Here is a 12,704-nt window from a genome sequence, read left to right on the forward strand (position 1 = left end):
AGAAATAATTTCGTGTTGTGACTGTAGCATTAGCAGCAAATGAAATAACTACCCTGTGCATGCTCTAATTCTGTTTTTCAAGATGTTGAAGATGTAAGTATAAAAGTGTGGTTGTGCCCATAGCTGGGAAGGCAGAGGGGTTTAGTCTTCAAGTCAGCTCTGAGATTGAGTGATGGCTGCCTGGAGATCCCATTGAGAGTTATTGTCAGGCTGGGTCCAGAGGTGGCAGCCAAGAGCTCAGGATTGATTAGTCATGTCTGCCATGGGAGCAGGAGTGGGGACAGTGGGATTGATGTGTAATTTATTTTGCCAACTTGGTTTATAATGCAGATTCTATTATGTGCCCTGTGACTTCCTCTCCCCATTCTCTTTATGAAAATGTTTCAAAGACTTTCCTCACTGAATTCTTAGTCACTAATCATTCCCATCATTCCCACAAAGTGAAGAGAAGTCAGCAAAAGGACCAAGGAAAGCTGGCTATATCTGGGATTGAGTGAAATTCCTCAGTGGGCTCATGCTGGTCACACAAAAGGACAGCATGACATGTTGAGACAGCACAAGCTTTACACTTGAATCCTGACTTATTACTAGCTCAGTGGCCTTGAGAAGGTTACTGAGTCTCAGATTCTTCATCTCTAACATGGAGCCAACAATTCCTACCTTCCTGGATAGTTGTGAAAATAAGAACTCGCCTATATAAAGTTCAGGGAATTATGTTGAGTCCTCTGGAGACAGCAAGACTATGAATGGTTGTAGAATGGGGAGCTCTGGTTCGTAGAAGCTTCTGGTTAAGTGAGTCTCACTGCCATCACTCAATAACATGCCATCATGGGAGGAACCACAGAATAGAGTCAGAAGACATGAGCACACACTACAGCTTAGCTACTTCCCAAGGGGGCACCCTAGGAAACTGACCTCTCTCAGCTCCAGGGTGCACAAGTCTGTGTTCTGTGAAACAAAGTTAATAATAACGCAGCCACCATTAGGGCGATTTTGACCTTAAACCATACTTATGAAAGTGCCTGGCTCACAGTGGTTGCTCAAAAATAATATATCAAACCTTCAATTTCTTTTAACTTTTATTTGGAAAAACAGATTTTTTTTTTAGAACAGTTTCAGGTTTACCAAAAAAATTGAGAAGCTAGTACAGAGAGTTCCCACATACTCCACCCACAGTTTCCCCTGTTATTAACATCTTACAGTGGTGTGGTATATCTGTTACAATTAACGATCAAATATTGATACATTATTAACGAAAGCCCATAGTTCATTCAGATTTGTTTTTTTCCTAATGTCCTTCTGTTCTGGGACCTCAGACAAAATCCATACAAAATTCGAGTGTAAATACATACTAGAAATACATACTTAAAGTTCATTTATAGAGTATAGACCAGAGGGGACTCAAGAATTGTGAAGGGTCTGAGATTTGACCCTGCTTTTCAGCCAATGAGTTAGCCTGCCACCGTTTCATGGATGTCAGTGGAAGACACAAGACTCCTGGGTCAGAGACCATAGACTGTTACCGCAGAGCAAGAAGCACGAGCTTACCGTTTGCATCAGATCCTTCATGGGGGCGGGGCAGGTGTGGTGTGCACAGAGTGGATCTTTTTCACAGGTCAGGAGCCCTGTGCTTATGGAACCTCCAATCTTATAAGGGGGCTGCAAGCAAACTTGCCTAACTGCCCCAGAAGGAGACTTTATCATACTGGTCACTAAAGAAATCTGCTTTGTGTCGCTATACAAACATCCTTGAAAACGTGTCCAGAACAAAGACCATGAGTGCCCTGCTCGTAAGAGACCTATGGAGAATGGCAGAGTTGGGATTACAGATTACAGAATTGCAGAATTATCTCCCAAGGAGATATAAAAATCTTCAAACAAGCAGTTATAAAGTGAGGAAGACTTCACCTAACTGAAAGGAGGGAGGCACTTCCAGATTCTTGAGGAGATACGCTGTGATTTCTCTCCCAGCACTTTCCCTTTCTGCATCTGTTTAACTTCATGTCAGGAATCCGTGGGTAGAGATTTCTTGAGCACACACCCAAGGGAGGAGGTACTGCTCAAAGGATATTGGGTGGAAGAGGGGAATCAGCTGGAAGGCGTCGCTATCTTGAAAGTGATCCGAGAGGTGGCTGGAAAATCTGCTGGGGCAGAGGTCATTAAGGGGTCTCCCGCAGACTTGCTCATGCAGGAAGCGAGGGAGGAATTGAGCCAAGAAATGCCCTTGCAGGAATGGAAGCTCTGTTCCCCATTCCCCCCGTTCTGTGGGAAGCCTAGAGTGGTGATGCCAAGGGTCATGATCCCAGTCAGTCATCAGCTGTCTGAACTAACAGAGAGGTGTGAGATCCCGAGGAGAAAACAATTCGAAAGCCCTGCATCTTTAGACTTTAAGAACACTCTGTGATTCCAAGGAAGTTCTGCTTTTTCCATAAGGAGGAGAGAAACCAACAGAGCAGCACGTTCCCTTTGAATTCACAGGATGATGTGTTTCTGGAGCTTATGTACCCAACATTGTGCCAGGAGGCGCAAGATACTACCAGATAAAAAGGATACATTTCTCTGCAGCATCAACTTTTTATCCACCCACTCATTCGTTTATTCAGCAATGAATGTATTCGTGATTTGACAATCAATTCACTCAACATATGCTAAATTCACATTAATTTTTTTCAAACACTCCTATGGACGTTAAAAATATTTCCCAGTAGTTCATGTCTTCATTTATTTATTTGTTCAGCAAAACTTTTATCAAGCAACTGCTATGCACAAAACGTGGTTCTAGGTAAGCAAAGAAATGAGTAAGATAATTTTAGGAAGGGATAAATGTAAAGAAGATAAAAGTGACCAGGCACGGTGGCTCACACCTGTAATCCCAGCACTTTGGGAGGCTGAGGAGGGTGGATCACCTGAGGTCAGGGGTTCGAGACCAGCCTGGCCAATATGGTGAAACCCTCTCCCTACTAAAAATAAAAATAAATTAGTTGGGCATGGTGGCAGAAGACTGTAATCCCAGCTACTCGGGAGGCTGAGGCAGGAGAATCGCTTGAACCCAACAGGCAGTGGTCGCAGTGGGCCGAGATGGCACCATTGCACTCCAGCCTGGGCAACAAGAGTGAAACTCCGTCTCAAAAAAAAGAAAAGAAAAGAAAAAGAAAAAAGACAAGACTTACCCATCAACTGGCAAATTTCCCCTCTTCCTCTCAGCCCAAACCCAGGACTTTTGATTGGATGCAACATTTTAAATTCACGTGTACCTTTGTACTCAATCTGTCTGCCCAGGCACATGGCAGTTTGGGGGTAAGAGTTAGCAAAGAGCAGAAGGAGAAACCAGCCACACATATCACTGCCAAGGAATACTTGTTGAAAGCTACCATGTGCAAAGTGTAAGACATGAAAGAGAAGCATCTCTTGGAGATGCATCTGACCTCCTGGAACAAGTGGTCTGAGTAGAGACGCAGGGAAGAGGCATCCAAGATGACATCCCGGGCTCCTACAGTCCTCATCCTCCAGGCAATGAGTGCAGCACTGTGGATGGGTGGCCAGGCTGGTGCAAGGCAGCTGAGGGTCAGAATCACAGCAGGGAGTGGACCCACAGCCTGCTTGCCCAGTGAGCACCAACCCCCATGTGGTCACCAGAGCAGACCCATAGAACCCTCCCAGGAGGCGAGGCCTGACTGGAAGGGGTGGACACCACCACCTGCTCCGTGGTGCCGGGCCACAGCTCCAAGCTCACCAGGCCAGCCATGCCAGGTCGAGGCACAGGCCCAGCCTCCATCTGTGTCAACCACATCTACGCATTATTCGCTCCCTAATTTGTTTCTCATTGTTCTCTCCCTAATGAGTCCTTTCTAGCCTGCTAAAGGGCCTAAATTATTATTTTACTTTTCCAGGAAAATTGCACACAATTTTGTGAGTACACTGAGGCATGTTCGGCATTCCCTTGTAACATTCCCAGGCAAGGAGGCTGAACCATGCTGGGTTTCTGGGTCTGAAACACTCATCTATCAGCTGAGCTTTCAGCAAAGAGTGCGGCAGCCACCTGGCACTCTTGAGTTCTCACCTGCTTGTTCTCTGTGTTAGTCTTGATTTGTGGTTGCAAACAACAAAAACCCACTCTTGTTAGTTTATGCAAAACAGGAATTTATTGGAAGGGTGTCAAGCAACTCACAGAATTGAAAGGGAGTAGCCAGAACCAAGGGAGGCTACGTGGCCACCACAATGGCCAAATTCACACAGGGTGCGAGTCTGGCGTGGGCACTGCTGGGCCTGCCGCTGCCTCCACCACCACTGCCATTGGCACGAATTCCAAGAGGTCCCCTACATCTCTGCATCACTCAGGCCAGATGCAAAGCCCAGGTGGGAGCATGTGGTTGGACAGGAGAGGTTCATGTGATTGTGCTCAGAGTGTCCTACCCCGGACTGCTGTTCCCAAACATCAGAAGGGCTTTGAGACATTGAGCTCCAGAAAATATAACGAATGTCCACTGCAGTCACTGAATGCTGTAGGGATGTTGGGAAAAATCTTTTAACCACTTTGTGCCTCAAGTTTGTCCTCAGCAAAGATTCAATAAATTGAAATGGCATGTTTTGAAAATATAAACCAGTAAGAAACAACCTGATTACAACATGAGGAGAAATTAGCATGGGCTGAAATGACTTGAAACAGCACACGTGGAAAGGTGTGCTAGTGCACCTGGATGGACGGCTACCTCTCAACCTGGGATGGGTCACAGCCACAGGGATGCACTCCGACAACCAGACCACGGACACTGGCCCCCAAGAGATCAGCCAGGTACTGGAGTTACCAGACGCGGATCTTTAAATAACCACGGTTCAAATATTAAAGGAACTCAATAAAATGATGGGAAATTTCAGCAGCAAACTGGCAAGTAATTTTTAAAATGATGACTACAGTAATTGTCATTAAAATTCAATGGCTAGATTTAGCAGGAGATGACATAGTCTTTAAGAATTAGTCGAAAATATCAAAGAAAATATCCAGACTGAAGCATGGAGAGAAAAAAGATAGAAAACAGAGACAAGAACATAAGAGACATATGGGACGCAGCAAAAAAGGTTTAAAATATGCGTAGGTGGAATCCCAGAAGGAGAAGGAAACATTAATGAAGAAAAGACAATATTTAAAGAGATATTTAAAACAGATTAAAGACATCAAAGCCATAGATTTGGCAATAATAGGAACTTCAAGCAGGAGAAATGTAAAGAAAATGAAATTGAGGCATATTGTAATAAAGGTGCTGAGAACTAAAAATGAATAGAAAATCTTAAAAGGAAACCAGTTGTTGGGGAGAGAGTATATTACAATCAAAAGGAGAACAGTAAGACTGACCACTAACTTTTACCAGAAATAATAAAAGACAAAAGACATGAAATCATATCTTCAAAGTGCTGGAAGAAAATAACTGACAACATTTTACAGCCACCAAAAATATTCTTCAAATATTAAGGTGAACTAAAAATATTTCCAGACAACAAAACCTGAGATAATATGTTACCAGCACTCACATACTAAAAAATGTTTTTTAGACAAAAAAAAAAAAAATGATCTCAGTGAAAGCATGGAAATGTAGGAAGAAATAAAGAACACTGTAAAGTGTAAATATTATAGTAGATAAATCTAAATTAATACTAAATTAGTGCTGACCGTGTACATAGTAATAATATTAATGTTTTGTAGAGTTTTAAATAGAAAGAGAAGTTATAAAGCAATAATAGTACTTAAGGCAGGAGGAAAGAACTTAAAATGGCATAAAGTCCTTAAATTTCCCGGGAAGTGGTAAAAGACCTAATTTATCTTAGATTGTAATAAGTCAAGGATGCATGCTGTAATCTCTTGGGTTAAAAAATTAGCATAGATCTAACAAGCTAATAGAGGAGTAAAAGAAAGAGCAATTAGAAGACAAGATGTAAAAGAAAAGGAACATAAAACAATCAATAGAAAACAAGTAGTAAGATAGATTTGAGCAAAAATTACCAGTAATTACAATAAATGTAAACAAACTTTATAAAGAGTCCAATTAAAAGATCAATTTTTTTCAAAATGGATTTAAAAAGAAATAACTACATACTGTGTATAAGAGATACTCCTTAAATACAAGGTTGAAGAAAGTTTGAAAGTGGAAGAATGAAAAAAATATAACTTGTAAACTGAACAACAGGAACTTGAAGTCAGATTTAAGGAAGACCTTCCTAACATTAAAGAAAGACATTGGAATGAGCTATTGTGGAATGTTTCTTGGATGTATTTAAGAATAAAAGAAAACTCTCATTCACCTTCCAGAAACAGAAAGCTAGTCTTCCTGTCTGTCCATGTTTCTACACTATGCCTGGGAAGAACATGGTTGGTCAGTAAATAATAAGTAATTCATTATCGGAAATTGATTAGTCATTTGTCATATGCCCGTTCATACTGCATCCCCAAGACATATAATTAAGAAAATACCACCTGGAAAAGTCCAATTTTCAAGTCAGTCATAGCATCTTTCCTCCCTACCAATATCTGCTGGCCCTTCTAGCCCTGACCTTTTCATTTTTGAAATATTCTACCACCTGACCTGGATTAGTATTAAGGCTGCCTAAATCTCTGGCCAAGAGTGATCTTTTTCTATCTGTGACCCTGTTCCATCCTTGGGTTTCTAGTCCAACAGTGGTTGTTATAGTTATTACCCTCCTCAGTGTCGGGGAAGGTCCCCTCCCATTGCCCACCACCCTCCCATCCCCCCCCACCCCCCCCCACCTTTCTCTGGCTTGTGTTTTTCAGCCATTTTATAACCCTGTTCCTTGGCTTGATCCCAGGGCCTTGAGTTGATGAAATTCTGATTTCTCCTTGAGGATCATATCTCAAACTCTGCAAATATGTCAAAGGTCTAACAATTGTTAAATCCAAGTGATGACTAAAAGGGTGCCCATTGTACCCTCTCTACCCTCCCTATTCTCTTCACTTCTCTGTGCGTTTACAATGACTTCAAAGAGCTATGATCAGGCCACAGCACTCCAGCCTGGGTGACCAAGCGAGACCCTGTCTCAAAAACAAAAACAAAACAAAACAGAAGCAGAAGCAGAAGAAGAGCGAAGAGCATCCCCTAACAGGGCTGTTTTGAGAATCAGAGAAGGAATAAAAGCTTCTTACCTCACGGCTCCACCCAAAGTGATTCATTATTGGTCATTAATAATTGTTTCTCAGCTGGGCATGGTGTCAGGTGCACCTGTAGTCCTAGCTACCTGGGAGGCTGAGGCTGGAGGATGCTTCCGCCCATGAGTTCGAGGCCAGCCTGGGCATCATAGAGACACCACATCTCCAAATACAAACATACATACATATACATATGTTGTTTCTCAACTCGTTTCCCAGTCCTTTCACTGAGGGCAGAATATTAACAATTAAAGGGTGAGACTGAGATCAAAGAGTTACAGGCTTTTAAAGTGTGCATAATAGATCAGTGCGGAAGGTTGTATCCCGGAGTCTATTTACTTTTCCTCAAGATCCGGAAGCCTGAGTCCCCACCCAAGCGGCTAAGAGGCGGGCTTTGGGCGCCCTCTAGCGGTGATCGGTGGTAACCGTTCCCTACTTAGCGGCTGAGCCATAAGTTGAAAATGCATTTATAATGATGGAGGAATGCCCATGATGTCATTTTCCAGAATCGAGGAAGGAGTTTTCGGTTTTGAGGGCCTCCTTCCCGAGAACCGCGGGTACCCTGCCAGCCTTGTGCTGACCACCACTCTGTAGAACAGCTCAGAGCAGCACAGCTTGCAGACAAAAGCCACAGCATGGCTGGGTGGGCAGTAGGCGCTTCGGGACCTTATGGGGATTTCCGCTGAAATTACATTCTTTGAAAATGTGATAGTGATGGGAGATGCTGGTCTTTTCTGGAATCTTTTTCATTAGCTCAGGGCAATGAATCTATCCTACATAGACTGGCAAGTTGGCCATAATCCCTGCTAAAAAGGGTGGCACGGGATGCCCACACAGGCTGTTTAGAGCAAGAGACAGTGAGCGAATGCCAATGGGAAATATAATAATAATAATAACAGCAGCAAGTACTGACTCTTCACTGTATGCCATGCCCTGTATTCAGCACTTGATATGGATTTTCTCATTTACTTCTCACAACCACTATATCAGGTCAGCACATTATTAGCCCCACTTTACAGATGAAAACACTGAGGTAGAGAGAGGGCAAGTAACTTGCCCTAAGTCACATGCCTTTAGGTGGCAGGACTGGCACCTGAATCCAGCTCTCCCTGGCTGAAATGCATTGTGGCAATCATCGTGCCTCTTTTAACTGACATTTTTTCTCACTCTCAAATTTCCTATTACAATAATCCCGGAAGAAAGAAAATGTCCATCCTGAAAGGCTCCATGTTGACGGATCTCAATGCCGTGGCTGGGGTGTAGCAGCCAGGAGCTGGCCTTCCACATCAGGATTCCTGAGGTTGGATTCCGGTCAGGTGGCCTGGGGCAAGCAGCCAAGGTTTCTGAACCTCAGTTTTCTTATATATAAAAAGAGGTTGACAATACCTTCCCCAAAGGATTGGTGGGTGGATTCAATGAATTACCATGTGGGGTTCACAGTGCACACTCAGTAATTGGCAGGCATTAGTAACGGCAGTGTCACAAGCAATGCCCTGCAGCCAACACTGCAAAAAGACAAGTTCGGCCGGGTGCAGTAGCTCACGTCTGCAATCCCAGCACTTTGGGAGGCCAAGGCGGATGGATCACTTGAGGTCAGGAGTTCGAGACCAGCTTGGCCAATGTGATGAAACCCTGTCACTATAAAAAGTACAAAAATTAGCCTGAGAGGGTGGCATGCGCCTGTAGTCCCAGTGACTCAGGAGGTTGAGGCAGGAGAATCACTTGAACCCAGAAGGTGGAGGTTGCAGTAAGCTGAGATTGCACCATTGCACTCCAGGCTGGGAGGCGGAGTGAAATTGTGTCAAAAAAAAAAAAAAAAAAAAAGACAAGTCTGAGTTAACGGTTGAACAACAAGATGCCCTCATATGCAGAGCCAGCTTCCCTCTGTCCTTAAAGAGAGGTTCCCGTTCAGAGATAAACTAACAGGAAGTTGCAGTGGCCCAGTCTCAGCAGGCATGGAAAGAGGCATGAGGCCAGGGGCAAGCGGTGGCCAGCTGTGGAGACCCGTGTCAAATAACCGAAGCAAGGATACATCAGACTCTCATATGCGGTGGCCTGCAATCAAGGGAGCTCCTGTTATAGCCATGGGTCCTGGGGGTCTCAACAGGGCAATGACTGTTGAGGGGTATAAATGTCAAATCTTTTTCCAGGTCAGGGGCCTGGAGCAGCAGTGGCTTACAGAGTTGACATATATAGTTGCACAGTCTGCGCTGCAAAGTCACCCAGCTGAGCGGAGACTCAGAGCTGACATTTGGCATATGCCATACTTCAAGCCAGGCCCCCTGGCAGGAGTCAACACTGGACCTGGAGGAAGAGGCCCCTTTATTTAACAGTTCTGACCAAAGGGTCATTAAAATTTGCACAAAAAAAGACAAGTGCTATGAGAGTCCCTGGAGGCCTAACAGACTGGGGTTCTCCCAGACAGTCAGCCACTCTGTGGGGCCTGGCTGTTGAAGGAACATCACCCTCGTGTCCCATGGTGAGAGGGGCTGTACAGGGGATGTGGGCAGAAAGACAGGACCATGAGGACTGTGGGAATCGCAGACTGTGGATGAATAAATGCCTACAAGACAAGAAACGAAAAACTCTACAGAGATCAGTCCCCTCCTCACGAGCAAAGTACAGCTGCAATGTGACAACTCCCATAACAAACAGAAAAATACTGTGCCCAGGAGACCAGGGGGAAGGAAGCAAACTGCTGGCCTGGGTTAGTGCTCCTGAGACCAGCACCAGCTCAGGATGTTTCCTTCCAGAAATGTGCGGCCCCAGCCCTCCTGAGAGCCCCGAGCCATAGGCTAACGTGACCCCAGACCTAGGAGTGCTGGCGGAAAAGGAGGCCTACTCCCTGGCAGGCTGGGGCAGGTGACAGCAGGCCTCACTCAGTCACCAGCGGAGGAAAGCAGGGCCATGTGGTCTTGAGGGGGCCACGCCGCCCGGGGCTCAAGACCACACTATGCTGTGGGCCCCACATTCCAGCCTCAGGTTCCTCTTCCACAAACGAAAACAAGGGTGATATCCACTTTAAGGGGGGGTTTTAGAGATTTGACATAAATGTCTAAAACCTGGTGAACACATAGCACATGACAGCCATTGTCCTGCAGGTAGGTGCCCGCCTCGTGCCCATCACCATCTAGTAAAACAGTTCAGAGCAGCACCACCTTGCAGGGAATGGCCACAGCGTGGCTGAGGGGGCAGTGGGCATTTCAGGACCTAACAGGGGTTTCTAATGGAATTACATTCTCTGAAGATGTGGTAGTGATGGCACACGCCACACTCCAAGCCAGGCCCCCAGTCGGAGTCCATGTTCGACCTGGAGGAATGAGCTCTGGGAAGTCAGTATTGGCTTGTGAGACCATGCAGGCCTCTGTACCTAAGCGGGCTTACAATTGTGAAATATCTGCTTCTGCTCTAGACTGAATGTTTGTGCCCCCACAGATTCACATATCAGAACCTAACCTCAGGCCAGGCGCGGTGGCTCAAGCCTGTAATCTCAGCACTTTGGGAGGCCGAAACGGGCGGATCACGAGGTCACAAGATCGAGACCATCCTAGCTAACATGGTGAAACCCCGTCTCTACTAAAAAAATACAAAAAACTAGCCGGGCGAGGTGGCGGGCGCCTGTAGTCCCAGCTACTCCGGAGGCTGAGGCAGGAGAATGGCGGGAACCTGGGAGGCGGAGCTTTCAGTGAGCTGAGATCGGGCCACTGCACTCCAGCCTGGGTGACAGAGCAAGACTCCGTCTCAAAAAAAAAAAAAAAAAAAAAAAAAAAGAACCTAACCTCAGTGTGTTGGTGATTGGAAGGTGCAGCCTTTGGGAGGTGATTAGGCCATGAACGTGGAGCCCTCGTGAATGAGACTAGTACCCACATAAAGGAGACCCCAAAGAGCTCCCGCAGCCCTCCCGCCCCACGAGGACACAGTGAGAAGGCGCCATCTATGAGCCAGAAAACAGCTTCTCCCCAGACGCCGAGTCTGCTGGTACCTTGATCTTGGACTTCCAGCCTCCAGAACTGTGAGGAATAAACGCTCGTTGTTGAGGCCACCTGGTCCACGGCATTTTTGCCGTAGCCCAAATGGACTAAGACACCTTCTTTGGCGTAAACACTGATAAAGCCAGGGCATCACATGAAAAACAAAGCTCAGGCAGCCACGATTTGCCTGTGGACTATGTGAACTTAACAGAGTGCAGATGTTGGGGGGCAGGAGGGTACCCTTGGCATTGAAAGGCTGCTAACACTTGGTACTCAGCATGAACCGCTGACTTCCTTTACGTGTTCCTCCAGGAACCTCGCATTACAAAACGGGGCAGGTATTTCCCTGAAGCCCAAGGGAGGCGGCCAAGTCAGGGGCACAAGAGCAGACAGAGGTAAGAGTTTTGCTGAAGCACGAGACCCTGGGGTCAGCGGCCAGCATAGGCTTGAGATTGGCACAGGACCAGTACTGAACAGGCTAGAGACACTCATGTGTGCCAGCCTGAAGCAAGGCTTGAAAGTCAATTCACTTATTCCCCACTGTGGTGTTGGTCTGTCTGAGCACAGTAACTTGATCTCTTAGATGGTCACATAAAGCTAGAATACAGGCTGGAGGCCGTGTATATGCAAGAGCCAGTGTGGATTTGGTGTGCAAGGGTGCATGAGGGTGTCAGAGCTGCTGAGGCTCCAGTCACAGCCATTTCTGCCCCCACTTCTGGGAGGGACCATGGCTTAGTGCTGTCGTTTGAATATTTGACCCTCCAAACTTCATGTTGATATTTGATCCCCAGTGTTGAAAGTAGGGCCTGGTGGGAGGTGTTTGGGTCATGAGGGTGGATCTCTCATACATGGCTTAGTGCCATTCTCTTGGTAATGAGTCAGTTCTCACTCTATTTGCTCCCACAAGAGCTGCTTGTTAAAAAGAGCCTGGCACCTCCCTGCTTCCTCTTGCTGCCTCTGTCTCTATGTGATATTTGTACACGCAGCTCTCCTTCACCTTCTGCCATGAGTAGAAGCAGCCTGAGGCCCTCACATTGAAGCAGATGCTTGCGCCATGTTTCTTGTACAGGCTGCAGAACCATATGCCAAATAAACCTCTTTTCTTTATAAATGATCAGTCTTAGGTATTCCTTTATAGCAACACAAACAGACTAAGAGAGAAAATTAGTACCAGGAGTGGGGTGTTGCTATAAAGACACCTGAAAATGTAGAAGTAGTTTTGGAACTGGGTAATGGGCAGAGGTTGGAAGAGTTTGGAGGGCTCAGAAGACAGGAAGACAGAGGAAAGTTTGTAACTTCTTAGGGATTAATTAAGTCATTATGACCAAAATGCTTATAGAAATACAAATAGTAAAGGCCACACTCCAAAATTTTGGGAGGCCAAGGTGGACAGATCCCTTGAGCCCAGGAGTTCAAGACCAGCCTGGGCAACATGGCAAAACCCCATCTCTACCAAAAAAAAAAAAAAAAAAAAATAGCTGAATGTGGTGGCATGTGCCTGTAGTCCAAGCTAGTTGGAAGGCTGAGGTGGTAGGATTGATTACTTAAGCCTGGGAGACAGAGGTTGCAGTGAGCCAAGA

At 45.7% G+C, this 12,704-nt stretch overlaps 1 long non-coding RNA gene across 1 annotated transcript in view; it reads right to left on the reverse strand.

Moving 5' to 3' along the window:
* LOC114673508 (uncharacterized) overlaps window positions 1-12,704 on the reverse strand; it is a 36,887-nt gene that overhangs the window by 11,745 nt on the left and 12,438 nt on the right. The gene's annotated exons all lie outside the window — the stretch shown is intronic.

The sequence above is a fragment of the Macaca mulatta genome, chromosome 17 (genome assembly GCF_049350105.2).
Source record: "Macaca mulatta isolate MMU2019108-1 chromosome 17, T2T-MMU8v2.0, whole genome shotgun sequence".
Taxonomy (NCBI): domain Eukaryota; kingdom Metazoa; phylum Chordata; class Mammalia; order Primates; family Cercopithecidae; genus Macaca; species Macaca mulatta.